The sequence below is a fragment of the Eubalaena glacialis genome, chromosome 13 (genome assembly GCF_028564815.1).
Source record: "Eubalaena glacialis isolate mEubGla1 chromosome 13, mEubGla1.1.hap2.+ XY, whole genome shotgun sequence".
Lineage (NCBI taxonomy): Eukaryota > Metazoa > Chordata > Mammalia > Artiodactyla > Balaenidae > Eubalaena > Eubalaena glacialis.
The window spans coordinates 43,639,952-43,666,030 of record NC_083728.1 but is presented as its reverse complement, the minus strand read 5'-3'; the positions used below and the strand labels follow the sequence as shown (position 1 = coordinate 43,666,030).

The following is a 26,079-nucleotide window of genomic DNA, read 5'->3' as shown; positions in this document are numbered from 1 at the left end:
GCCCTTCCTTAGAATAGTTTGCACAATCTTTCCGCATTCAGAGAGCCTGGGATGTAGTATTAAGATTGGCTTCCATTTTAGGCTTCCTGTTTTTCTTTGTAATTTGTCCCTGCTGTTTTTAAAGAGATTTGCATTGATTTTGGGACGTGCTAGTGGATGCCTAGAGGAACTTAATTGAAAAGGGACTGTGAACAACTTGGTAATGTGGGAAATGTAATGTAGGGGGTAAAATGAAAAATATTTAGCACACAACATGGTGAGGACACTTAACAATCGCCATGGACTCTTGACTGAAGGTTGGTTCTCTACTCCGCCAGAGTTAACTTTCTGGTAGCTGGCTGATTCTGGGGCTTCAAGGGAGAGAGGCTGGGATGACTGGGATAACTTGAGGATTACCTAAGGGGCTCATAGCCATGGCTAACTACCAATTGGCACTTAAATATTATAATATTTTAACAAACTGTAAGTGCTGGCTGAAACTCAGCCCTGCGTATAACCTAGATAAAAACTTTGTCAATATTTACTTCTTTGAATTGGGTTTTTTGCCTGCACCTGTTTGCAGATGGGAAAAGGGAGTCTACAGAATCTCCCAAATGTCTGTAATTCACACTGGTTGTGGTCTAGTGACAGTAGGCGGTATGACCTCTAAAGTGACAATATGGACTGGATTAGTCTAGATGGGTATCTTAAAACCCTTGCTCCGATGCCATTTCCAAACAACAATCAGTTGTGTAAGTTTATCTACTTTTGTATGTAAGGTTATCAAGGAAAAGCTACAGGCTACTTTTTCTCTTTTTTAAAAAATATTATTTATTTTTCGCTGCATTGGGTCTTCGTTGCTGCTCACAGGCTTTCTCTAGCTGCCCCAAGCGGGAGCTACTCTTTGTTGCAGTGCGCGGGTTTCTCGTTGCGGAGCACGGGCTCTAAGCACAAGGGTTTCAGTAGTTGTGGCTCATGGGCTTAGTTGCTCCGCAGCACGTGGGATCTTCCCAGACCAGGGATCGAACCCATGTCCCCTGCACTGACAGGCTGATTCTTAACCACTGTGCCACCAGGGAAGCCTACTTCTTGAAAGTGTGATCCCCTGATGCCTGCTACACATAGCAAATTCCTGAAGGAAAATACCAGAATATGGATGAGCTGAATACCAAAATCTGGGTTGATATTTCTTTTCGGCACCCAATCTCTTTTATGGAGTGGGGGGAGTGGGGGGAGGCCCTGAGGGGGAGCTCTCACTGCACAGCTTGTTCATTAGCGCTGCTTCCTGGGTCCTGCGGCTTCATCACATCCGGCAGCTCCGGTGGGCTGGAGAAGGGCTTGATGGGCAGGGTCTCAAATGCTTCACCTGCCTGTAAGGCTAGCCCCACCCGCGGCTGGGTCTGGCTGGTGAAGCCACACTCACCCACTATCTTGCCATCGTCCAGAAACCGGTGGTCCTTGTACAGCCGCTGCTCGTCTGGCAGCTGCTTGAGGATGCCCTCGACAATGAGCTTCAACAGGAACATGCTGCTGGACTCTGCCTTCCATGAAGATGATGGTCTTGCGGCGCCGGATTTTGAGGAACACGTCCACACCGGCTACTGCCTCTCCCCTTCGACTAGCCGGCAGCTCCGCCCCCTTCCTGGCCGCCCACACGCCGGCCCCCAGGGTGCCCGAACCCGGCGACCCCGCCCAGCCCCGCCCCGCCCCGCCTGGGTTGATTTTTCTAATCAAGGGGAAGTTGAGTAATTTGGAATGCTAAGGATTTAAATGGGTCATGAGCTTTCTCTTAGAAATAAAGAATTTGGTATTTCTCTGTTTCCAATATGTGTAATAGATTCTGAAGGAGATTCTGAGAATCTATGGTGCTGTTAACCTGAATCCATTGTACAAATGAATAGTGTATAATTATTGCAAAATGTATAATTTTCAATTGTATATTCGTGGATTTAAATCACTTCTGATGTGACTTTCCCCTGAAGCGATTTTTCTGATTTCATGTTCATGCTTTTTTATTAATATTGTTGCAAAGAAAAAATATCCTACAAAACTTGGAAGAAAAAAAAAAAAAGATCGTGTCACCTTTGTTTTTATTTTTAGACAATGTCCTGTTCCTAGGTCAAAGTTGGCAAGTTTTGTTTGTTTTCTGTAAAGGGCCAGATAGTAAATATTTTAGACTGTGTTCACCACCTGGTCTCTATTCAACTCTGCAGCAAAAGCAGCCATGTATAATACGTAACAAATGGCTGTGGCAGTGTTCCAACAAAACTTTATTTACAAAAAACAGGTGGTCAGCTAAGCCCAACTATAGTCTGCTGACCCCTGCCCTAGAGTCACAAGATATACAAGTTTGTTTGATTTGCCATTTACTGTTGATTAAGGCTCAGACAACTCACAACTTTGTAAAGTTGGATGTTCCTTTATTGGAAACTGGTAAGATATAAATGATTTTGCCCAATATTAGGCAAGTAATTTTTGTGCAATGAAAATTATTTTTGCCTGATAATAACACGAATGATTTTTCTTACGTAGAAAAGTTAGTCCCAAAACTGGTCTTATTTCTGGTAGGACAATGACCAATTTTGCATCTAACTTTGTGATTTATCACAGCATTCTTCCTTTTCCTCATTGATTATATAATCATTAGTTCTCTGTATTTTTTTTTAATAGAGCCAGAAATGGTATGATATTTATTTATTTATTTATTATAAATTTATTTATTTTTGGCTGTGTTGGGTCTTCGTTGCTGTGTGTGGGCTTTCTCTAGTTGCAGCAAGCTGGGGCTACTCTTTGTTGTGGTGTGTGGGTTTCTCATTGCAGTGGCTTCTCTTGTTGCAGAGCACGGGCTCTAGGTGCATAGGCTTCAGTAGTTGTGGCACGCAGGCTCAGTAGTTGTGGCATGCAGGCTCAGTAGTTGTGGTGCACAGGCTTAATTGCTCCACGGCATGTGGGATCTTCCCAGACCAGGGATCGAACACCTGTCCCCTGCATTGGCAGGCAGATTCTTTTTTTTTTTTTTTTTAAACATCTTTATTGAAGTATAATTGCTTTACAATGGTGTGTTAGCTTCTGCTTTATAACAAAGTGAATCAGTTATACATATACATATATTCCCATATCTCTTCCCTCTTGCATCTCCCTCCCTCCCACCCTCCCTATCCCACCCCTCTAGGTGGTCACAAAGCACCGAGCTGATCTCCCTGTGCTATGCGGCTGCTTCCCACTAGCTATCTATTTTACATTTGGTAGTGTATATATGTCCATGACACTCTCTCACCCTGTCACATCTCACCCCTCCCCCTCCCCATATCCTCAAGTCCATTCTCTAGTAGGTCTGTGTCTTTATTCCCGTCTTGCCACTAGGTTCTTCATGACCTTTTTTTTTTTTTTTTCCTTAGATTCCATATATATGTGTTAGCATACTGTATTTGTTTTTCTCTTTCTGACTTACTTCACTCTGTATGACAGACTCTAACTCCATCCACCTCATTACAAATACCTCCATTTCATTTCTTTTTATGGCTGAGTAATATTCCATTGTATATATGTGCCACATCTTCTTTATCCATTCATCCGATGATGGACACCTAGGTTGCTTCCATGTCCTGGCTATTGTAAACAGAGCTGCAATGAATATTTTGGTACATGACTCTTTCTGAATTATGGTTTTCTCAGGGTATATGCCCAGTAGTGGGATTGCTGGGTCGTATGGTAGTTCTATTCTTAGTTTTTTAAGGAACCTCCATACTGTTCTCCATAGTGACTGTATCAATTTACATTCCCACCAACAGTGCAAGAGTGTTCCCTTTTCTCCACACCCTCTCCAGCATTTATTGTTTCTAGATTTTTTGATGATGGCCATTCTGACCGGTGTGAGATGATACCTCATTGTAGTTTTGATTTGCATTTCTCTAATGATTAATGATGTTGAGCATTCTTTCATGTGTCTGTTGGCAATCTGTATATCTTCTTTGGAGAAATGTCTATGTAGGTCTTCTGCCCATTTTTGGATTGGGTTGTTCGTTTTTTTGTTATTGAGCTGCATGAGCTGCTTGTAAATCTTGGAGATTAATCCTTTGTCAGTTGCTTCATTTGCAAATATTTTCTCCCATTCTGAGGGTTGTCTTTTGGTCTTGTTTATGGTTTCCTTTGCTGTGCAAAAGCTTTGAAGTTTCATTAGGTCCCATTTGTTTATTTGTGTTTTTATTTCCATTTCTCTAGGACCTGGGTCAAAAAGGATCTTGCTGTGATTTATGTCATAGAGTGTTCTGCCTATGTTTTCCTCTAAGAGTTTGATAGTGTCTGGCCTTACACTTAGGTCTTTAATCCATTTTGAGTTTATTTTTGTGTATGGTGTCAGGGAGTGTTCTAATTTCATACTTTTACATGTACCTGTCCAATTTTCCCAGCACCACTTATTGAAGAGGCTGTCTTTTCTCCACTGTATATGCTTGCCTCCTTTATCAAAGATAAGGTGACCATATGTGCGTGGGCTTATCTCTGGGCTTTCTATCCTGTTCCATTGATCTATATTTCTGTTTTTGTGCCAGTACCAAACTGTCTTGATTACTGTAGCTTTGTAATATAGTCTGAAGTCAGGGAGCCTGATTCCTCCAGCTCCATTTTTCGTTCTCAAGATTGCTTTGGCTATTCGGGGTCTTTTGTGTTTCCATACAAATTGTGAAATTTTTTGTTCTAGTTCTGTGAAGAATGCCAGTGGTAGTTTGATAGGGATTGCATTGAATCTGTAGATTGCTTTGGGTAGTAGAGTCATTTTCACAATGTTGATTCTTTCAATCCAAGAACATGGTATATCTCTCCATCTATTTGTATCATCTTTAATTTCTTTCATCAGTGTCCTATAATTTTCTGCATACAGGTCTTTTGTCTCCTTAGGTAGGTTTATTCCTAGATATTTTATTCTTTTTGTTGCAATGGTAAACGGGAGTGTTTTCTTAATTTCACTTTCAGATTTTTCATCATTAGTATACAGGAATGCAAGAGATTTCTGTGCATTAATTTTGTATCCTGCTACTTTACCAAATTCATTGATTAGCTCTAGTAGTTTTCTAGTAGCCTCTTTAGGATTCTCTATGTATAGTATCATGTCATCTGCAAACAGTGACAGCTTTACTTCTTCTTTTCCGATTTGGATTCCTTTTACTTCTTTTTCTTCTCTGATTGCTGTGGCTAACACTTCCAAAACTATGTTGAATAATAGTGGTGAGAGTGGGCAACCTTGTCTTGTTCCTGATCTTAGTGGAAATGGTTTCAGTTTTTCACCATTGAGGACAATGTTGGCTGTGGGTTTGTCATATATGGCCTTTATTACGTTGAGGAAAGTTCCCTCTATGGCAGGCAGATTCTTAACCACTGCGCCACCAGGGAAGTCCTCCCTGTATTCTTTTCTGAACCAACTTTGTCATCCTGCTGTCTCCCTCATTAATGAGTTTAATAAAACTTAGATTTCTGCTCATTATGGTTTTATATAAGAATTGCAATCTATGAAACACTTGGAAAATTATACTTTGGATATCATTCTGTTAAGATATTTACTTAGATTAGACCCCATGTTCTTGTCCTTCAATTTTATGACCTGGGAGAGGAAGAAAAAAATGTTCTCAACTTCAAAACCAACTGGTGATTCTAAAATAATGGAACTAAGAGCTAAAGATAAGTAAAAACTATCTGAATGTGATACAGAAGCCATGGGTGCCTTGGATGGAGCAACCATTTAATCTAAATTCTGGGATGAGGCTTCAAGTTTGGCGATAGTAAAAAGTGTAGGAGACCAGAATGTGCGACCCCCAAAATATACCTTTTTAGCATAAATGTCAATATTTAGAATTGACTATTTTGAGAAACAGCAGACACAGGAGAAGTTCTGAAAACAGGGTATAAGTTGTCTTTTTTAAGGGAAATTTCCATTTGTAAAGGAAATTTCCATTTGTGAAGGTGTCTTCCTCTCTGTACCAGGAAAAGAAGGATGACTCTAAATCACAAGCAACTCATCAATAGAGAAGGAACAGTCTTAAATCCGCATAACAAACCTTACGCTTCTTTACATACTTTTCCTGGTCACCTTCCCATAACTTACCTCCCCACACCCCCACCCCACACCCTTCTTCTTTTGTTTTAAGTGAAGATGGCATTTAAGCCCAAGTTCTAGCCACCTCTTTGAGTTACTCATCTGTGAGTTTCTCCCATGTATGTATGAGATATACATGTTGATAAACTTCTGTTTGTTTTTCTCTTGTTAATCTGTCTTCATTACAGGATCCCCAATGGAGAGCCTAAAAGAAAAATATATTTCTTCTCTCCTACAAAAGCATAGGCATTGTTTTAAGTTCTATTATAATTTGATAATGTGCACAGGATAAACCTCTCACATCAGTTTCTATTTTCTGGCAACATTTATCTCAAGATTGCAGGTATTTTACCCACTGGAAGTAATCAGCACACTTCTCTAATGTTACCTTTACTTCCATACACTGAAAGTGAAACAGAATTAAAGTAGCTTTCAAGTGTATGCTAAAACCATTCATTTGATAATTTTTTCCAAAAAAACAACCCTCAGGGGAATTTGAAAATTCCAACTACAGTTCCCCCTTTGGCTCACAGCAATGACTGTACCTGCTTTCAAGAGAGGCTGAACCTTTGAAGGACAGCTGAGTTCATGCCAATCAGCAGGCAGTGGCAAAATGAAATGAATTTTTTTTCACATTAGACTAGATGGTGTAGTGCCAAGCTGAAAAATAGTCTGTTTCATTTTGGATTCATGTTTTTTTTTACTAGTCTTTGATTTGACTTGAAAGTCAAACTGAATGTCTGAGATAAAAATGTCATGCAGATCATAACTCAGTTCTCCTGGGTTCATTGGAGATGGACACAGTTGAGACTCTTGACTGAGGTATAGAGAGGTCAGTTCAGCTATGCTGTTCCCCAGCCATCCCCTGCTATTCCTCACTCCAGAAGAGTAGTTCACTTTATTATGTCCAGTTGAACCTCAGGTAAGAGGTTCAGCTGGGCTCCTAGAAGCTTAAAGACAGTAAGTTCATGAAAGTATTAAAGGATAATTTTTTAGAAAAAATAAACCCACATACATATTTAAAATGGACACATGTCAAAGATTTTATTTAATTCATTAATTAATGAGGGAACCAGTAAGATGTTACCACCAGTGCAAAGGAGACTCCAAAAAGAATACACATATGTGGGCTATCAGGAATGATGCAATGAATTTGGATTTGCTTAACTTGTGCCAAAATAGCTTCTTCCACAGAAAGGGAGGAAAATGAATTGAACCTCCTCCAAATTCATTTGCATATTTGTGGACAAGAATCATTTGTATCTCTTTCAGTTCTCTAAAGCTTACAAATTTGTAGGAAACATTAATACAATGAAAGGTGTAAAGACCCCATAGTATCAGATAACTTGGAGGGGTATGCTAGACAATGCCTAGTTTTCCATTGAAAACATCAGGAATTTTTTTAGCTGTATTTCAGTCCTTTCAGTCCTTTTCTTTTCCCTACAAAAGAAAACCTGACTAACATTATGTTTGTATCTCTAAGGTTATATAAAACAAAAAAGGTGATAGTGTTCTTCTCCTGCATCTGTTTGCCAAAAACAATCAAAATAGGGCAACAAATGGACTGAGTAGCAGATACTTGAAAGCTGGAGAAATCAAATGGAAGGAAAGTAAACTTTAAAATACACTTTGCTTAATCATTGTCTTTATAGCACATTACTTTGTGTTTCATGTTGTGGAAAATTTTAAGACAAACACTACATGGATGAGCTGTCCTTTAAGCTACACTGTTTAGATTTCACAACCTTTCAGCATTTTGGAATGTCAGGAAAAGCACCATGAATCTTTTAACCCTGAATCAAAAGCTTTGGAGAATAATAGGAAAGTCTTATGACAATTTTTCATGGAAGAATTAGGAGACACCACACTGCATTCAATCCAGCAAGCCTTCCTAACAACTCTTCTTACACATCTCTCCCCCAACCCCAAAATTCCAATCCTAATGGCTGTTCCTGAATCTCTTCTCTCTCACCTATGTTCCAAAAGCCTTCAGTTGTGCTAGCTTATCTCCCTACCATTTCTTTTTTTGTTTTTATTAAAAGTAATTTCATCTTCTCATCTTCTTCAAGTTTTCTCTCCTTCTACTATGCCTCTCAGCACAATGTCCTGGTAAACGAACCAAGCAAATACTATATCCTTTGAAGTGAATGAAGAGGGATACCACAAAAACTTGTAATTTGATATGTTCCTTCGTGCCACACTTTATTTTCAACTTAAAGATTAAATCTCTTTGCTATATACCCTGGAATATAATAGCTGCCACATTATAATTTTAAGTAGGTACACCACACAAGATAATGATTTTTATAAAAATGATAACATTTATAAAAAAAGGATTCCTAAGCTTTTTCTGAATGGTCACTGGGTTCCTCCTGACACTCTCAAAATTTGGGCAGGCAAAAGGACTGTATTAGTTTTCTAGTGCTGCCATAACAGAGTACCCCAGAATGGATGGCATAAACAACAAAGATTTATTCTCTCACAATTCTGGAGGCTGGAAATCCAAGATCAAGGTGTTGCCAGGGTTGGTTTCTTTTGAGGCCTCTCTCCTTGGCTTGCTATCTTCTCCCTGTGTCTTTATATGGTCTTCCCTCCATGTGTATTTGTATTCCAATCTCCTCTTCATTTAAGGACATCAGTCACTTTGGATTAGGACCTACACTAATGACCTCATTTTAACTTAATTCCCTCTTTAAAGACCCCATTTTAAAACACAGTCACATTTTGAGGTACAGAAGGTTAAGATTTCAACATATGAATTTTGGAGGGCCATAATTCATCCCTCAACAAGGACTGTTCTTTCCATTTCAGTAGAAGAAGAATGTCAGGTGTTCAGGGACTAAGTGACCTCTGAACAGTCTAAGGAACACAGCCAGCACATCCAATTGATAACCTGTACTATGGATTTCTTTAAGTCATTCTTAGAAGAAAGAGTTATTAGAGTACAGACCTTCTTAGAGTTTCAGAGTTGGCATTATAGAACAAGAAAGCAATGCTTTTTTTTGTCTTTAATTTAAAGATATAAATGATGGACATATGCCAACCTTATAAATATCCTTCAAGGTATCTAGGTTAGCTATTCCATAGCTGGTCTAAATATTCATGCAAAAGTATTATAGGTATTTTTTTTGTGTTTTTTAACAACTGTATTGAGATATAATTTACATAGTATAAAGTTCAGTAGTCTAAAGTGTACAATTATCATGAATATTTATGTGTGTAATTATGTGGGAAAGTATCCTGCACTCTATGTAGATTAATTTTAATCTCTATGATAACTCTACAAGGTTGACATCACTGGCATTTATAGATGAGGACATGAAGCTTAGCAATGGAAATAACTTTCTTAGATTCTCCCAGCTAATAAGTAGGAGAGTTGGTCATTCAAACCCAGGTCTATGGGGTCTAAAACCTAGGCCCTATACACCACACCACTCAGCTAGTCCTTCCCATTTTACCATATGTAACACATTTTCATTGTATGGAAATCAAAGAGCACAGCTAAATAAAAAGAAAATAAGAATCATTTGTAATCCTTACCCAGAGTTTACCAACTATAACCATTTTGATATGTACCCTTACAGTTGTTTTCCCATTCATATGTGTCAAGCACATATAACTTCACACACATAAACTCAGTTGTATCTTTATTTTCTTCAAATAAAATTAAGTGTGTCTCTGACCTTCATCCTACAATGTTGTGAGGAGATCCTGGTAAGTATTGAGGCTCCTGATCTTCCTTGAGGTCAAAGAGAAAATTGGGAGATTTGTGTACTACTGGGAGAGTAGAGGGAGGCCTCTGATCTTCAATCTAGCATGGCAGCCTTCATTATTGTCTATGGTTCAGCAGTTCAGGAGAACAGGAACTATACTGCTTCGGGGCCCAGAGGAGCACAGAGAGCCTTGCTCCAATGGGAGGCTCAGTGCCAGTTTTAGCTTCCTTCTGAGGTCTTGCTACCACCTAAGGGTACTGAGAAGCGTGGGGTCTGGGTCCTCCAGCTCACTGTGCACCCCGCTCTACTTTAAGGATTTCCCTTTATCTGCCTGTCACTCTTTCTCCTGCAATTCCTTCTCCCATTGTATAATCCTTTTTTTTTTTTTAACATCTTTATTGGAGTATAATTGCTTTACAATAGTGTGTTAGTTTCTGCTGTATAACAAAGTGAATCAGCTTTACGTATACATATATCCCCATATCCCCTCCCTCTTGCATCTCCCTCACACCCTCCCTATCCCATCCCTCTCGGTGGTCACAAAACACCGAGCTGATCTCCCTGTGCTATGCGGCTGCTTCCCACTAGCTATCTATTCTACATTTGGTAGTGTATATATGTCCATGCCTCTCTCACTTCGTCCCAGCTTACCCTTCCCCATCCCTGTGTCCTCAAGTCCATTCTCTACGTCTGCGTCTTTATTCTTGTCCTGCCCTTAGGTTCTTCAGAAACTTTTTTTTTTTTTTTTTTAGATTCCATATATATGTGTTAGCATACGGTATTTGTTTTTCTCTTTCTGACTTACCTCACTCTGTATGACAGACTCAAGGTCCATCCACCTCACTACAAATAACTCAATTTTGTTTCTTTTTATGGCTGAGTAATATTCCATTGTATATATGTGGCACATCTTCTTTATCCATTCATCTGTCAATGGACACTTAGGTTGCTTCCATGTCCTGGCTATTGTAAATAGAGCTACAATGAACATTGTGGTACATGAATCTTTTTGAGTTATGGTTTTCTCAGGGTATATGCCCAGTAGTGGGATTGCTGGGTCGTATGGTAGTTCTATTTTTCATTTTTTAAGGAACCTCCATACTGTTCTCCATAGTGGCTGTATCAATTTGCATTCCCACCAACAGTGCAAGAGAGTTCCCTTTTCTCCACACCCCCTCCACCTAAATAGACATTTCTCCAAAGAAGATATACATATTGCCAACAAACACATGAAAGGATGCTCAACATCACTAATCATTAGAGAAATGCAAATCAAAACTACAATGAGGTATCACCTCACACCAGTCAGAATGGCCATCATCAAAAAATCTGTATAATCCCTTTTACTCAAGTTTAAAAAAACAAGAGCTAGGAAGGGAAATGTTTACAGTTCACAACTCCGTTTTGAAAAAAGAGAGAGTTAAAGGACTTGGCTATTGAAAAAAAATTTTTTAATGTATTTATTATGATTATTATTTACAAAATCATATTCTACCTGCTGTTTTTATCTAATTTGACAATCTTTATTGTTTTTAATTGGATTTTTTCTTATTATTGAGGTTTAAGAATTTTTTGTGTATTTTGGATATAAGTTCTTTATCAGATATGTATTTTGCAATTATTTTCTTCCATTCTGTCTTTCATTTTCTTAAGTGTCTTTTATAGAACAGAAATTTTAAATTTTAATAAGATCCAACATATCAGTTTTTCCTTTCATATATTGTGCTTTTGGTATTGCATCTAAACACTCAGTTTCTCAACCCCTAGAGATTTTCTCCATTTTCTTCTAGACGTTTTATAGTTTTTCACCTTACCTTTAGGTCTATGATTCACTTTGAGTTAATTTTTGTAAAGTGTTAGGTCTATATCTAGTTTCCAATATCACTTATTGAAAATACTGTTCTTTCTCCATTGAATTGCCTTTGAGCCTTTGTCTAAGATCAGTTTGACTTTGTGTGATAGATATTTGGCTATATTTTGTGGGTCTATTTCTGGGCTCTTAATTCTATTTCATTGATCTATGTGTCTATTTTTTTTACTGATACCACGCTGTTTTGATTATGGTAGCTATATAGTAAGTCTTGAAATTGGGCAGTTTAAGTCCTCCAACTCTGTTCTTCTTTTTCAGTATTGTGTTAGTTATTCTAGGTCTTTTCCTTTTTGATATACATGTTAGAATAAGGTTGTTGATATCTACAAAATAGTTGCTGGGATTTTGATTGGGATTACAGTACATCTATAGATGAAATTGGGAAGAATTGACATCTCTGGCCAGGATTGTCCACCAATGACCCATGGGAGTTGGTTGATGAATGCCCAAGCTTTCCCATTGCTCAGGTGTGACATCTCTGTGCATGTTCCACAGAGCATCCCAGAGGTCCCCAGAAGGATCAAGCACCAGTTGCCCACAGTGGCAGCTTCTCATTAAGATAGACTTTATTGAATATCTTCTCTTCCCTGTTCACTTTCCCATTCCCCTACCAGTTTTTCTTGTAATCACCTCCCAAATAAACTACTTTTCCTCAAAACCTCTTCTTAGGGTTTGTTTCTGGGGGATACAAACTACGAGAAACCTGTGATAACACCCATATACTAAAAGGCAGGCTCAAATAAGACAACTCCATTTCCTACATGTACCCAGTTTCCAAAGCAGTACCAGACCTAATCAATTTAGATAGAAATTGCACAGTCAGATAACTTAATGCCTACTCTGAGCATCCAAATTTATTCTGCAAGAGATAGAAAACAAGTGCCCCTCTCAAGTCTGCTCTCTCTCCAGAAGGATAAAAGGATAAAAACACATTTAATTTCAACAAGCATGCATGTGTGAGAAAATCTACCTCAAAATAGCTAAAATGGTAAAATATATGTAGCTATTTTAAAGCCAGAAGATTTGGATTCTCCTCAGGCAGCTTTTAGCTTCTAGGGTTTTATGGCTAACTAGTTTTAGGTTAGAAAATTAGAATTGCAAAGTATGTTGTGGTTTTAGTCTCTGCCATTCTTTCATAGTTTTGTAATAGCAGGGTTTGGGGGAGGGGGGATATGGGAGGGGGGGATAAAGTTAGGGAGGAAGGAATGAAATGTACCAGGAGAACTGGTCCAACTATCTGTCTTAACTTTTAACAGCCTTCAAAGCAAGTCATGCACGCTGAGCACTGCAGAAACACCAGACATTTGTTGGGGGGAAAAAAGTCTTCTGGGAATGCACTCCTTGAGGGGAGAAAATGGCTTCATAAAGGAATGATGCAAACACTATATACATTGCCCTGCCAGCAACTTCTCTCTTTATGTGCAATTGCAGAATGAAATATCCCCTACACCAAAGCCTCAGTCAGCTGCAAAAACAACGTGTTGTAATATGATATTTATTTTTGCTGAAATGGAGCCACAGCCTTGCCATTCCAGATTCTGCAGCCTTGCAAAAGCACCCAGAGAGGCTTCGCTGACCTTGGGGGAGTGCAGAAGGCTAATGAAACATCCTCAGTTTTGCAATTTAATTTTTCTTCAAGAACCCAAGCCAGAGCTAGACGAATTTCCATCTAGCTTTTGGAGGGAAAAACAAAAATGAATTAATTAAGATTATCAGACAGCCTTTACAAAATGTAATATCAGCCCTTTATTATGATATAATATCAGCCAACACTTGCTTCACTTTCCCTGTGAGGAATCGGATTGGAGCTGCTGATCATGGAAGAAGTACTCTGTTGTCTCAACCCACACATTCAAGCAATTTAAATCTAGTCTCCCAGAGACCTGACATCATAAAGGGGAATTATGTTCAGGTCTTCTAATCTATGAAAACATTACCTCAACACTGTTCAACTCGGTCACTATCATGATTTTGCTCTTTCCCTGAATCAACAAACTTCACAGAAGAGAAATTATTGCTCCACTATTTCACCACCTAATATTTCCTTAATTCTAAGATCTGCTGCCATAGAACACTTAAATGATGCTGTTCTTTGGAAGGCCATCAAGGGCTTCACCTTCTCCAATCCAATAAACATTTTTCCATCCTGATGGACTGCACCATTGGATACTGCTTAACTACCTCTCCTTTCATAGTGAAGCCTTGTGTCTTCTTGCCTTTTGTTGACATGGTGCTTCTCTCTTCCTGTGCATCCTCCCAGCCCTCCCTTGTGGTCATTCTCCAAAGGCTCTTTCTTCCAACCTCCTATTCTTTATATTCGATAAGCATCCATTCTCATATTTTTAGTCATCACCTCCCTGATGGCTGGAGCTTCAGCAGCAATCTTGAATGATGAAATGCCCTTGAGGATGGAATTCCCCAGTAGAGGATGCTGAAGAGCACATTAGAAGAAACTTGGCCCCCTGATGACTTTGTTGGAGGCACCATATTTGTTTGGCCTTGCATACCTCCTGATTTCTTCTACATGCTAGAATAAACTCTATGTGTTTAAGTCATTGTTAATTCGGATTTTCTGTTATATGCCACAGAATCTAATTTAGGTAGTAAAAATGGGTATAATAATGTCTTCTCATAAAGTCAGTGTAAGGTTGACACGATATAATATAGGTCATATGCCTGGTTCTTGTGCTTAGCGAGGCAGAGCCCTATGCAGTCAAAACATTGTAGATATTATTATTATAAACTCTATGCCTACACTAGCAACTTCATAATGACCATACCACAGAACGTCAAGTACATTCAAAACAAATCCCTTCCAAATCCAACTCCTCCTCCTGATTACTTTATTCTTTGGTTTATGGCATTACTAATCTTTAGTTGTAAATCAAGGTTTTGATTCTCTTCATTCTTTTCCTCCTAATGTAGAATTAATTGTTAATCTTATTTATCTAGTCCTTCAAATTTTCTCCAATTAATTTCCTCATTTTTCTATTTCCCCTGCAAACACCCTAAAAAGTTAAAGCTCTTTTTATCACCTACCCAAACTATTGCAATCATCAACTCAGTTGTTTCCCCACTTCTTGCATTATCTTCTTACTCCAAGTTATCTTGTGGAAACCCTGAGATGAATCTTCCAAAAACACTGCTCTAATCTTGTTACTCCTCCAATGAAAAACCTGAGTGGCTTGTCATTGCCCACTGTGTTAGACAACACACACCTCAGACTGGTGTTTGAGACCTCAACCTATCTTCTGGTCCTCTTCTCCATCTCCTTCCATGCTCATCAATCTAGACTCTTTGATTTTCCTTCTGCTTTCTTAATTCTGTCCTTTGGTTCACACTTCACTCACCCAGAATGTCCTCTTCCTAGTACACTCCCTACATTTCAATATCTTACCTAACTTTCAAAGCTTTATGGAAATACAGTCAATCGTGGAAGTCCTCCTTCCAAAATAAATGTGATTTTCCCTTTGCTCAAAGCACTTTGTATCTCTCTTTGGTGCTTGTGCTCTATTGCTTTATAGCAGTGACTCTCAAAATTTAGAGAGCATCATAATCACCTGGAAGAACTGTGAAAATAGATTTCTGGGCCTGACTCCCAGAGATCCTGATTCAGAGGGTCTGGGGTGGAGTCTGAGAATCTGCATTTCTAACAAAGTCTCAGGTGATGCTACTGCTGCTGGTCTGGGGATCACACATTGAGAACTGCTTTCTCCTTATCTGTATCTCATTCTCTCTCTACATTGTAAACTTCTTGAAATCAGACAATATGGTTTATTCTAATCTAGTATTTCCTGAGGCTCCCAGCACACGGTAGATAGTAACTTTATTTAAATGGAATAGAATAGAACAAGAAGCCAAGTTTCTGCTTTCGAAGTTGGCATTGTTTGGAGTTACATTCAATTGTTGGTGTCCATCATCTAGAAAGAACACATCTAAGTGCTTTTGCTGAGAGCATAGCCAAATTCTTCCTGGTCTTTACTTTTTTCTCGGTCTGGGCAAGTGTGCTCATAGCGTGTGTTTGGAGGATTGTTAGGTATTAAAGGCAATGACATGACATGGGTTCAGGGGAAGCAGTAGTTGAAGGGCTCCCTGAAAGGAATAGGATGACAGAAGTTCAATATTTGGGAAATTAAGTGTGAAGGTTGCCATGGTAAAGTAACAACAGATTTCAAATCTATAATTGTACTTGGGGAGAGGCGTGTTAGAGATCCCCTCCATATACTTTTGTTCCCTCTTATGCTTTTAATGTTTTAGGAGCCAGTCACTGTGAATTCAAGTTGCGCTTCTAAATGCCCTTATTATTATTCTCAGAATGTTCTTTAGAACCAACATGATTTTTAAGAAAGGAAATTAATTGCTTTTCTTGGTTTGGAAATGTAGGTAACTAGGTATTTTGGCAGATTCATGTCCTGTTTTCCTCCTGTGTGTAGATAACAGACAGATAGTCTCCTTCTGCTTGTCTATCCAGTTATCTAGTTAAGGGTGTTTTTTGCAGGGGGGTGAGAGAAAATTTTGCATATGGAAGGTGTTTTTGAAATGACAAGAAAATAAAGGACAAGTCAGCCAAAGAAACAAAAATTCCACAGCCATCCCCCAAAGACCTTCGTCCATAACTTTTAATATTTCATGTCATACTTCTCATGAAATAAGTCCTACAGAAAAAATGAAGGATGGATGGAGACCATTACAAGAAAGGATATATATCAAATAAGGATATTTTTTATTTTAAAGAAGCAATTCAGTTATACCCAGATGGAACATTAAAAAAGTCACAGCTATGCATCATCATTTTTCAGCAACTGAACAGATGGTACCTTTTCGTTTGCACCACGTGCCAACATAGTCAATGCGTTCGGCTGTCTGCCCCACCCCCATCATGATTCCGAGTTTGCATGTAAGAGGACATGTTGGTTAACTCAGAGACCGCTTGGGAGACTGCATTGCCTGGGGCCTTGACATTACTATATTATAATATTTCCTTCTTCAAGGAAGCAGATGGGATAGTCAGACCATGACTTTTATCTACTGTTCTTGAGCAAGGCGCCCCAAGGCTTTCTGCCCTTTCCCAGAGACAGGCCACAGATCTACAGTGATGGAGAGAAGCAGTCAACATCGGCAGACCTTCTGTTAAAAGCTCTTGTTTACTTAAATGTCCTATTTCCTTGCTAGTTTTGTTTCTAGAAATTAGGGAGATGCTTATCCTTTCTTGTCCCAATAAGGTTAAAAATTACAACAGATGTCATTAAGGGCCCACAATTTATGTCCTAGGTTAAAAAAAAAAAAAAAAATCCAAAAAAACCAGTGACAATACACCACCACCACCACCATCATCCCACCTGACTGTTGGAATGGTTTGCCTGGGGATAGTGGTAGAAATTCTGCTTCCTCTAGAGTAATTACTACAGTCTTTTGGGGGATGGGGGGCCCAAGAAAATCCCACTCAGGGAAGGCACCAGGTAAATAATAACTGAGAAGAAACAAAGGGAGAATGAAATTATTTGCCAGGCTATCTCATGTTGTCCCTCAATTTCTGCTTCACTGTGATAAAATAAAACTGGCCAGAAAGCAGAGAATCCCGAATTTTAGCATACCCTTGGGTCCTAAGGCATTTCACAGTCTAGCATTTACTTAATCACTTTAATTCTTTGCTTCCTAAGTGATAAGCACTTAACATTTTCAACATTTCAGGACTATGTTAACAACTGCTGTCTCCTGTTCCCAGCTGTTAATGTAGAGCTGCCAGTCCTTTGAAAAGCTCTGCCTTTCTATTCTTCAGCCCTTCCTGTGTCCCTGCCCTTGGCCCTGTGGCTTTACAGCTCCTTCCCTCCAGAGGCTGAGCTTGTTTCCCTGCCCTTTGATTCTGATTTATCCATGTGACCTGCCTTAGCCAGTGGGATATTAGCAGTTGTGACTCAAGCAGAGGCTTGAGAAAGAGCTTCTTCCTTTCCATTGTGGTTTGTGTCTCTGCTGTCTCCATGAATGCATGCCCAGGCTATCTTGCTGGAGAATGAGAGATGTATGGAGTAAAGCTGAGTTGTCCCATTTATCTCAGGTAAAGACAGTCTAGATCAACCAAGGGCCAGTGGACTCTAGTACCAATCCTTTATCTTTCAATCCATTGTCCAAGTCTGGTTTTACCTCCAGTGTAATTCTCGGGTTTGCCCACTTTTCTCCACCTCCACAGTCACTGCCCTAGTTTAAAGCATCTGCACCATATTTTACCTGGATTTTGTAATGGCCTCTTAGATGGGGCCCTGCTTTCCCTCACCCTTCCCCATGAGGCTGTTCCCACTCAGCAGCCAAGGGATCTTTTAAAAACACAAATCAGAGGGTGTTAGTCCCTTGGGTAAACCCTTTGATGGATTCTCCTTGCTCTTAGAACAAAATCCAATATGTTAACACAACTCTCAAGGTTTGCATACTGTGCTTCCTCATCTGAACTTATAAAACGCTCTTCCATCCCCTTATTAGACTCCTATTCTACTGATCTGCTCTTTTTTACCCTCAAATGAACCAAGCCCCTTCCCGTTTTAGAGTCTTTGCCCGCAATGCTCCCTCTGGAATGCCCTTTCCCCAACAGTTCGAATCACCATGCCCTCCATCAGTTTCTGCTTAAACATACCTCCTCCTGCAGATCCTCACTGTCCTTCATCAAACAAGCCCCTCCTAAGTCGCAATCAGACCATTTAGATGGTTTATTTCATAACATTAATCACAATCTATAATTATTCTATTTATGCATTTGATTCTCTGTTGGCTGTCTTCTTCTTAGAATGTACGTTTCTCATAGACAAGAATTTGATTTTCTTATTTTCACTGATATTCCCAGCATCTCACCTATAATCAGTGCTCTGTGTATGTGTGTATGAGAGGTTAAAACTGGAGGACTCTCTCACACACACACACATACGATATACATATAATAATTATTTGTGTGTATATGTTAATGAGCATTTTATCTTTAACTTCACACACATATGTAATGCATATGTGGAACACACATATGTAATGTATACATTTGGGTATAATGTACATATCTATGTAATGAGTCCTTTGTTTTTAACCTGACACACACACACACACACACACAATTTACTCTTCAGAATCTTGAACTATATAAAAATATAAGTTGAACATCTTTTTATAGCAGCAGATATAAGCCCACCTCATTCCTCAGGTTGCATAGTATTCCTTTGTACCACAGATGTACCACAGTTTATTTAGCCAGTGTGAGCTAGTACTAAGATTGTTCCCATTTCAGTGATGAGGAAACAGAGGCTGAGGGAAATCATTTGCTGAAGCAGCCCGTGTTAGACGTGGGGTCTGAATCCCAATGGTGGAATGGGGAAGTGCGGGCCTTGGCCTAGCACTCCCAGGGCATGAACACAGTTGGAGGCAAGTTTGTTGCGGGTGGGGTCAGTTCCTGTTGCTGTTGCACTTCTTTGTGGCTTTCTGTTGACAGTCCTCTCTCCAATCAATCCATCGCCCAACAAGTTGAATGAGAGATATATGCCAGTGGTTTCCAAATGTTAGTGCCCATAAAATCACAAGGAGGTCATGTTAAAACACAGATTGCTGGGCCCCACCCCAGAGATTCTCACTCAGCAGATTGGGGCTGTGGGCTGAAATTCTGCGTTTCTAACAAGTTTTCAGGTGATGCTGATGCTACCAGCCCATGGACCACACTTCGGGTATGTGAAGTGCTCTGTAAACTCTAAAGCCCACACAAACTCAGGTGAATGTGAACTTTGAGTCTTTATTAAGCCCCTACTGAGTGCCAACTATGGTGACAGGCATTATGGGGAAGAAAACCCTACCATGTGGGGCCTCACCACAAAGACTTAAGAATTCAGTTGGTGAAAACAAAACGTGTTGCAAAAACATAAATTTTCAGTGCAAGGAAGAGTGAGATAAGTGCCAAAGGAATAGTCTTTAATTAGAAACCAGTTCTGGGAAAAAGAAAAGACACTTTACTTTGTACAAACCGTCAAATTTTTGGCATCCATTTATTGAATATCAATTTCAAAACTTTCTTCCCTCATTTTAGCGAGTGCAGAATTAGCATTCTCCCAGAAGTCATTGACAGCTGTTTTGAACTTCTTCTTGCTGACCTGTCTCTTAGCTAAGACTGTCCTAAGATCCACATCACCACAAAGGGAAGCTGTCTTAGGTAGAGCCTGAGATGAGGATTCTTGTGCAAGTGATTTATTTAGGGAGGGCACTTAGGAGGAAACTGTAACAGGGTGAGGGGAGCAGGACAAGGCCAGGCAGGAGTGGAATAAGGATGTGTTCTCATCTGTAGCCTCAGCCTGACACCCTGGGGAGCTCTGGAGCATGAAGGGCACCAAGAACTGTCCCACTTTGAGTCAGGGGGCCACCCTTAATACCCCAATGTCAGTCAGGCATTGACAGTGGATTGCCCTGGGGTGGTGTGGCATCATCTCCTGGGTGGGGCACCTCCCATCAACACTTTCAGTAGGACCCTGCAGGCCCAGGGGCCCCTCCACTGAGGTTTACTGGCCTCCTGACTTTCCCCGATTTCCACAGTCTTTGTAAATACATGCTTTTCTTGTCTTATTTCACAAGCATGTATTGCCCACATATTCCAGGCACTGGGTATTTGTGAGATCCTTTCAGGGCCTTAACTTCTCTGTTTCAAAGCCCACAGTGATGTTAATTGATAATGAAACCTGACCTGGTGGCTACAGGGAGAACCCTGGACCTCTATCTCTCCAGGGCCGATCATCTGTAATTTAGCCAGTGTGGGATTTAATGGCCTGCCTTTAGTCTAGCCCTCTCCTACCCTACTCCACACTGTTGTCTGGAGAATCCCCAGTTAAAAAAGTCTGATCACTCTCATGTAAAATCTTTAAGGGTACCCTATTGCCCTCAGAGTCAAGTCCAACTTCCCTGTTCTGGTCTGTAAGACCCTTCATGCTCAGATGTCTGCCTTCCTCATCTCTCACTCATTCTTAAGCTCAAGGAATGCAGAAATATCCACTCACCAGGGTATTTGCATGTCCAGGTATTAGGTTGTTGTAGTACAGGGAATAATGGTTACTCAAAGATGTTAAGTACCAATCCTTGGAAATTGTTAGTCTTAGTTTATAAGGAAAAGTGTCTTTGCAGATATGATTGTTAAGGATCTTGACATGGAAAGATTATCTAGATTATTCAGGTGGGCCTTAAATGAAATTACAAATGTCTTCGTAAGACAGAGGCAGAGGGAAATTTGACACCGTGAAGACAGAGGCAGAGATTGATATGGCCCTAAACCAAGGAATGCCGGCAGCCACCAAAAGCCTGAACATACTGTCCCCTAGAGTCTCCATAGGGAGTATGGCTCTGTCAACACCTTGATTTCAGACTTGTAACCTCCAGTACAGTGAGAAAATAAAATTCGGTTGTTTTAAGCCACCCAGTTGTGGTAATTTTTTAGAGCAGCCTAAGAAAACTATTACAACTGTAATATTACCTATTTATGGAATGACCTGCCCCCCCCCACTCTCTCCCATAACACATAATCCATCAGAATGATTCCTATCTCGGCAGCTCACATGCCATTTCCAGGTAGGCTCTTAGACCTCTCCTCCAGGTCCCATTCTGAGTAGACACGTCTCCTCTATCTCCCACAGTTCCTTGAACAATCCCCTCTTACTGTTCTTGTCCTATTCTTTTGTATGACCATCCCTAGGTCAATCTCCCTGTTAAGTTCTGAATCCCCAGGGGCCTTATTAATTTTTGTATTCCCTGGGTTTGGTACAATGCTGAGTGCAAAGTGGCATCTTGGTGAGTGTATGTTTCTTGGCATGAAGAGGGGGTAGATGCTGCTGTTCAGTGGCTGAAGGGGAGATTTGGGGATCTGCAAGGCCTCACATCATTGGCCAGAGCCTGCTGTAAGTGGGTGGGTGACAGCTCCCCTGGTGGAGTCAGCCACACGCAGGCTTCTCACCTGTGCACCTGCCGATCAAGACCTCCAGCTCAGCCTGCTCGGATGCTCTCTGAGGCCTCTGGCCTGGGGTACTCCCCTCAGCTTTGTGTCTACAGAGCCTGTGTTTATTTTCTGCTTTGCTCTTTTTATATAATCCTCCTCTGTCCACTTACCTTCTCCTGCCTCCCAAACAACTGTGACTCACAAGCACAAACGTTGCTCCCTTTTCCCATTATTTTTAGGAGTCTCACGATTTCCCTCATTATCACCTTTGGGCTAGAACAGGAGTTGGCCTGCAGTGTTTTCTGTCTCAGGCCCTAGCTGGGGAGAACAAAGCAAGTGACAGTTCAATAAACTGGGGGTCATGTTAGTGTTCTAGCAATCCAGTTGTTCTGAGGAGGTAGCAGCTAAACGTGGAACTTGAAAATTAGGAACTGGGCTTCAGTCAAAGGGATAATGTTAGAGTTTTTTCTATTCTCCTTCTACAAATTCGCTGTCCAACTCAGACTTCCTGGACAGCATTTGCAGTCAGATTTAACAGTTTCTCCTAAAACTTGATTGTTTTCTATTAGCCTCCAAGGAAGGTAGATAGTTATTTTGTCGTTTTTTTTCTTTTTTTAAACATTAGGTAAAGGGCTTCCAAGGAGAGGGTTTTGTTGTTGTATTTTCTCCCCTTTATGCTGTTTAGAGCCATTGCAATGTTACAATTATGGAACCTGGTCTTTGGGGGAAGGTTCAATAATTTATTCACAAAGTGGCTGAATTTGTTATCTGTTGCTGTGTAACAAACTATCCCCAAATTTAGCAGCTTAAAGCAACAAGCATTTATTACCTCACAAAGTTTCTGAAAATCAGGGTATATTCTGGCTCAGGGTCTCTCATGAAGTTGCAGTCAAAATGTTGGTTGGGACTGCAACAGAGCAGGACCCTATGGGCCTTCCTGGGACAGACCCTACCCCCATATCTTCTGCTGTAGCTCCTCTCTGAAGTACCCAGGTAATAGTATCTCATTCATATTTCTTGAGTTTTTCAGATGCTAAAAACCACCACCAAATGGAAGAAATTAAATACTTGATGATCATGAGCACATAACCCCCTGACCTTCTGGTGCCTAAGGATTAACAATGTTAACTGCTCTGTTACCACACCATCAACCAATCAGAGAACTGTACATGAGCAGATCACATACCCTGTGATGCCCCTCCCTCACCTGGCCTTTAAAAATGCTTTCCTGAAATCCTTTGGAGAGTTCGGGGTTTTGAGGGGCATGAGCCACCCATTTCTCCTTGCATGGCCCTGCAATAAACCTTTCTCTGCTCCAAACTCCAATGTTTTGTTGTTTGGCCTCACGGTGCATCAGGCACATGAACTTGCAGTAGGTAACAGGACTACTGCAGTCTTCAGAAGGAGCTGGAGTATCTGCTTCCAAGAAGGCTTTTTCATGTGCCCATTGGCTGGAGGCCTCAGTTCCTTGTCATGTAGGCCTCTCTATGTATAGGGTTGCTTGAGTGCCCTTATGACATGGCAGCTGGCTTTTGCTTCCAGAGCAAGTGATCCAAGAGAAAGAAAGGAAGAAGCCACAGGTCTTTGATAATCTAGTCTCAGAAGTTACACACTGTCACTTCAGCCTTATTCTATTCCTTAGAAGTGAGTCACTAAGTGTCCACTTAAGGGGAAGAGAATTAGGCTTCACCTATTGGAGGGAGCATCAAAGAATTTACATATATATTTTAAACCACCAGAGTGGCTTTCCTTCAAATAGCTCTAGAGAAGGCAAACAAATCCTTGTTACCCTGTGGATAAAATACCACTTGGTATTTGAATGTTCTGCTGAGAGGTTGCAAGAGACATGGAAGTCTTACATAATAATCATTGGAATAGTGAAAAAATAATACTTATGAGAATGGGTGAGAGGGTATTCTGTTATTTTAGGTATGGATAACTGGAAGAACTTGGGAAGAGTAGGGGATGCCATTGACTTCAATTTAGTACTTTCTGTTTAATATATTCAATATTAACTAGTTATCTCATTGTGGTCTTCCATTCGGCAATTCAATGCCAAGGGCCATGATGAATGAGACAAAATCCCTGCCTTCAAGGATGAGATACAGATGGAGCAATGCTATCCCAGCTAAGCTGTACAGCCAAGCACAGCCCAGATAGAACCCTATCAGACCCACAGATGCATGAGTGAGCCCAGCAGAAACCAGCAGAACCACCCAGCTCAGATCTGCTGAACCCGGAAGAAATGTGAGACATTAATATTTATTGTTGTATGCCACTGAGTTTGTGTGATTGTTTGTTACACAACAATAGTAATGGATACAAGTTTATAGTGTCATCAAAGAGACAAACATAAAGGCAAATTTTACAATGCAATGTGATGCATGTTATACTTGAAGATTTAATAGGGTGCTCTGAGAAGAGTGAGAAGGTAGTGCTTAAATCTACCTCAGAGTGGTCAAGGCAGTGGAAGCCTTCAGCTGATGCCTGAATGAAGTTCTAAGGATGAGCAGGTGTTTGCTAGAGTGGGTTGGGAGACTGAGGTGGGGGTTGAGGAAGCACATCCTTTTCCGGTAACTGCAAGCCTCTTAGTAAGCTAAGGAGCAATAATAAGAAATTGTTCCTAATTATTGGCAGCCACTGGATCATGAATAGCTTCATATGTCCTGCTAAAGAGTTTGTTCTTTATCTTAATGGTAACCAAACCACTGAAGGACTGGAGATGCATAACATGAATGGATTGATGGCTTTTTAAGCTCGCTCTGGGAGTGGTGTGGACCCAGGCAATTCTTGGGGAGGCTAGTCTTGAATCTGTGTTCTTCCACATGTGGCCATAGGAAAGAAGGGGCAGAGGAGGAAGATATTAGGAGGTGGTGCAGGCAAGGCTTGGCAACTGATTTAATGAGGGCATGGTAACTGGCTTCAGTCCTGAGGCAGAAAAGTTTGGAAGGGGGGGGCGGTAAGCATTTCAGTATGGGTCATGATGAATTTGAAGTGGCTGTGGGTGAGCTGGAAGGAGGTGTTTAGTAGGCAGGCAGAAATGTGATTTGGGGCATCAGAAAAGACGCCTGGAGTTCTAGTTTTAGGCATCATCTGCATGGAGGCTGTAGCTGAAGCTATTATAGACAAGGTTGGGTTTATACAGAGTGAAAAGCAAACCAAATTCAGTACTTCAGGGAAACACTAACACCTAAAAGATAGGCAGAGGAAGAGAAACCAAAGGAGACTGAGAAAGAGAAGATTCAGAGGAAAGAGGTTTCTTATAAAACAAGGAAGGAGTTTTGAAGTTGGAGGTCAACAGTATCAAATATCCCAGAGAGGCTGGGGCATGGAGGGTTGGAAAGTTTTCTCTTTGTTTTGCGCCCAGAAACTATGATGAACTTCATGGTGACCTTACCAAGGGTTGAATCAAAGGTCATGAAGGGTAAGGGAGTAGTAAGAAAATGGAGAAAACAATGGTTGTTAACTATTCCTTGGTGGAAGATCCATCCACGGTCTCTAGACCTCAGCTCTGATTTCAGCCATGGAGGGGTAGATAGTCCTGTGCAGTCTTTCACTCATCTCAAGCAGGCAGTGTCTTGAAAACTTTGAGTTTTCCCTTCTGTCCAGGGCTTCTCCAATGCCATGAGCACCAGTGAGAGCTTGCTCAGCCCTGTACATGAAAGCTTGGAAGTATGGGGGAGTTAACACCTCTGTGGGGGAATCAACAATCCTCCACCTCTGTGGATGTGAACTAATGAATAAATGATTCTGTCTTGCATTATTCACAGTAGCCAAGATATGGAAACAACCCTAAGTGTCCATCAGCAGATGAACGGGTAAAGCAAATGTATTGATAGTATTTACACACAATGGAATATTATTCAGCCATAAAAAAGAAGGATATCCTGCCACTTGTGACAACATGAATAAATACTGAAGATATTCTGTTAAGTGAAGTAAGTCCGACAGAGGAAGAAAAATACTATGTGATCTCATTTATATATGAAATCTGAAGAAAAGTTGAACTCATAGAAACAGGGAATAGAATGGTGGTTGCCAGGAGCTGTGGGTAGGGGTAATGGGGAGAAATTGGTCAAAGGGCACAAACTTCACAGTTATAAAATGAATATATTCTGGAGATCTAATATGCAGCATGGTGAATATAGTTAATAATACTGTATTATATATTTGAGAGTTGCTAAGAAAGTAAATCTTAAATGTTCTTAAACAAAAAAAATTATGTGAGGTAATGGAGGTGTTAATTAACCTTATTGTGGTAATCATTTTGCAATATAAACACATATCAAATATTACCCGGTACACTTTAAACTTACAAAAAAATGTTGCATGTTAATTATATTTCAATAAAGCTGGAAAAAAAGAAAAGAAAAAAGAATGCTCTCGCCTTTCCTCCTTAGACTGGACAATTCTGAGAGGCATTCTGTAAAGTTTTCAGAGGTTCCCATGGAACTGAGCTCCATTGCCCAGAGCAGTGATCTTGACAACACAT

General features: G+C 40.3%; 1 pseudogene; it reads right to left on the bottom strand.

Annotated features, from left to right (window-relative positions):
* Positions 1 to 1,232: 1,232 nt before the first annotated feature.
* LOC133104184 (elongin-B-like) lies at positions 1,233 to 16,531 on the bottom strand (annotated as a pseudogene).
* Positions 16,532 to 26,079: the final 9,548 nt, after the last annotated feature.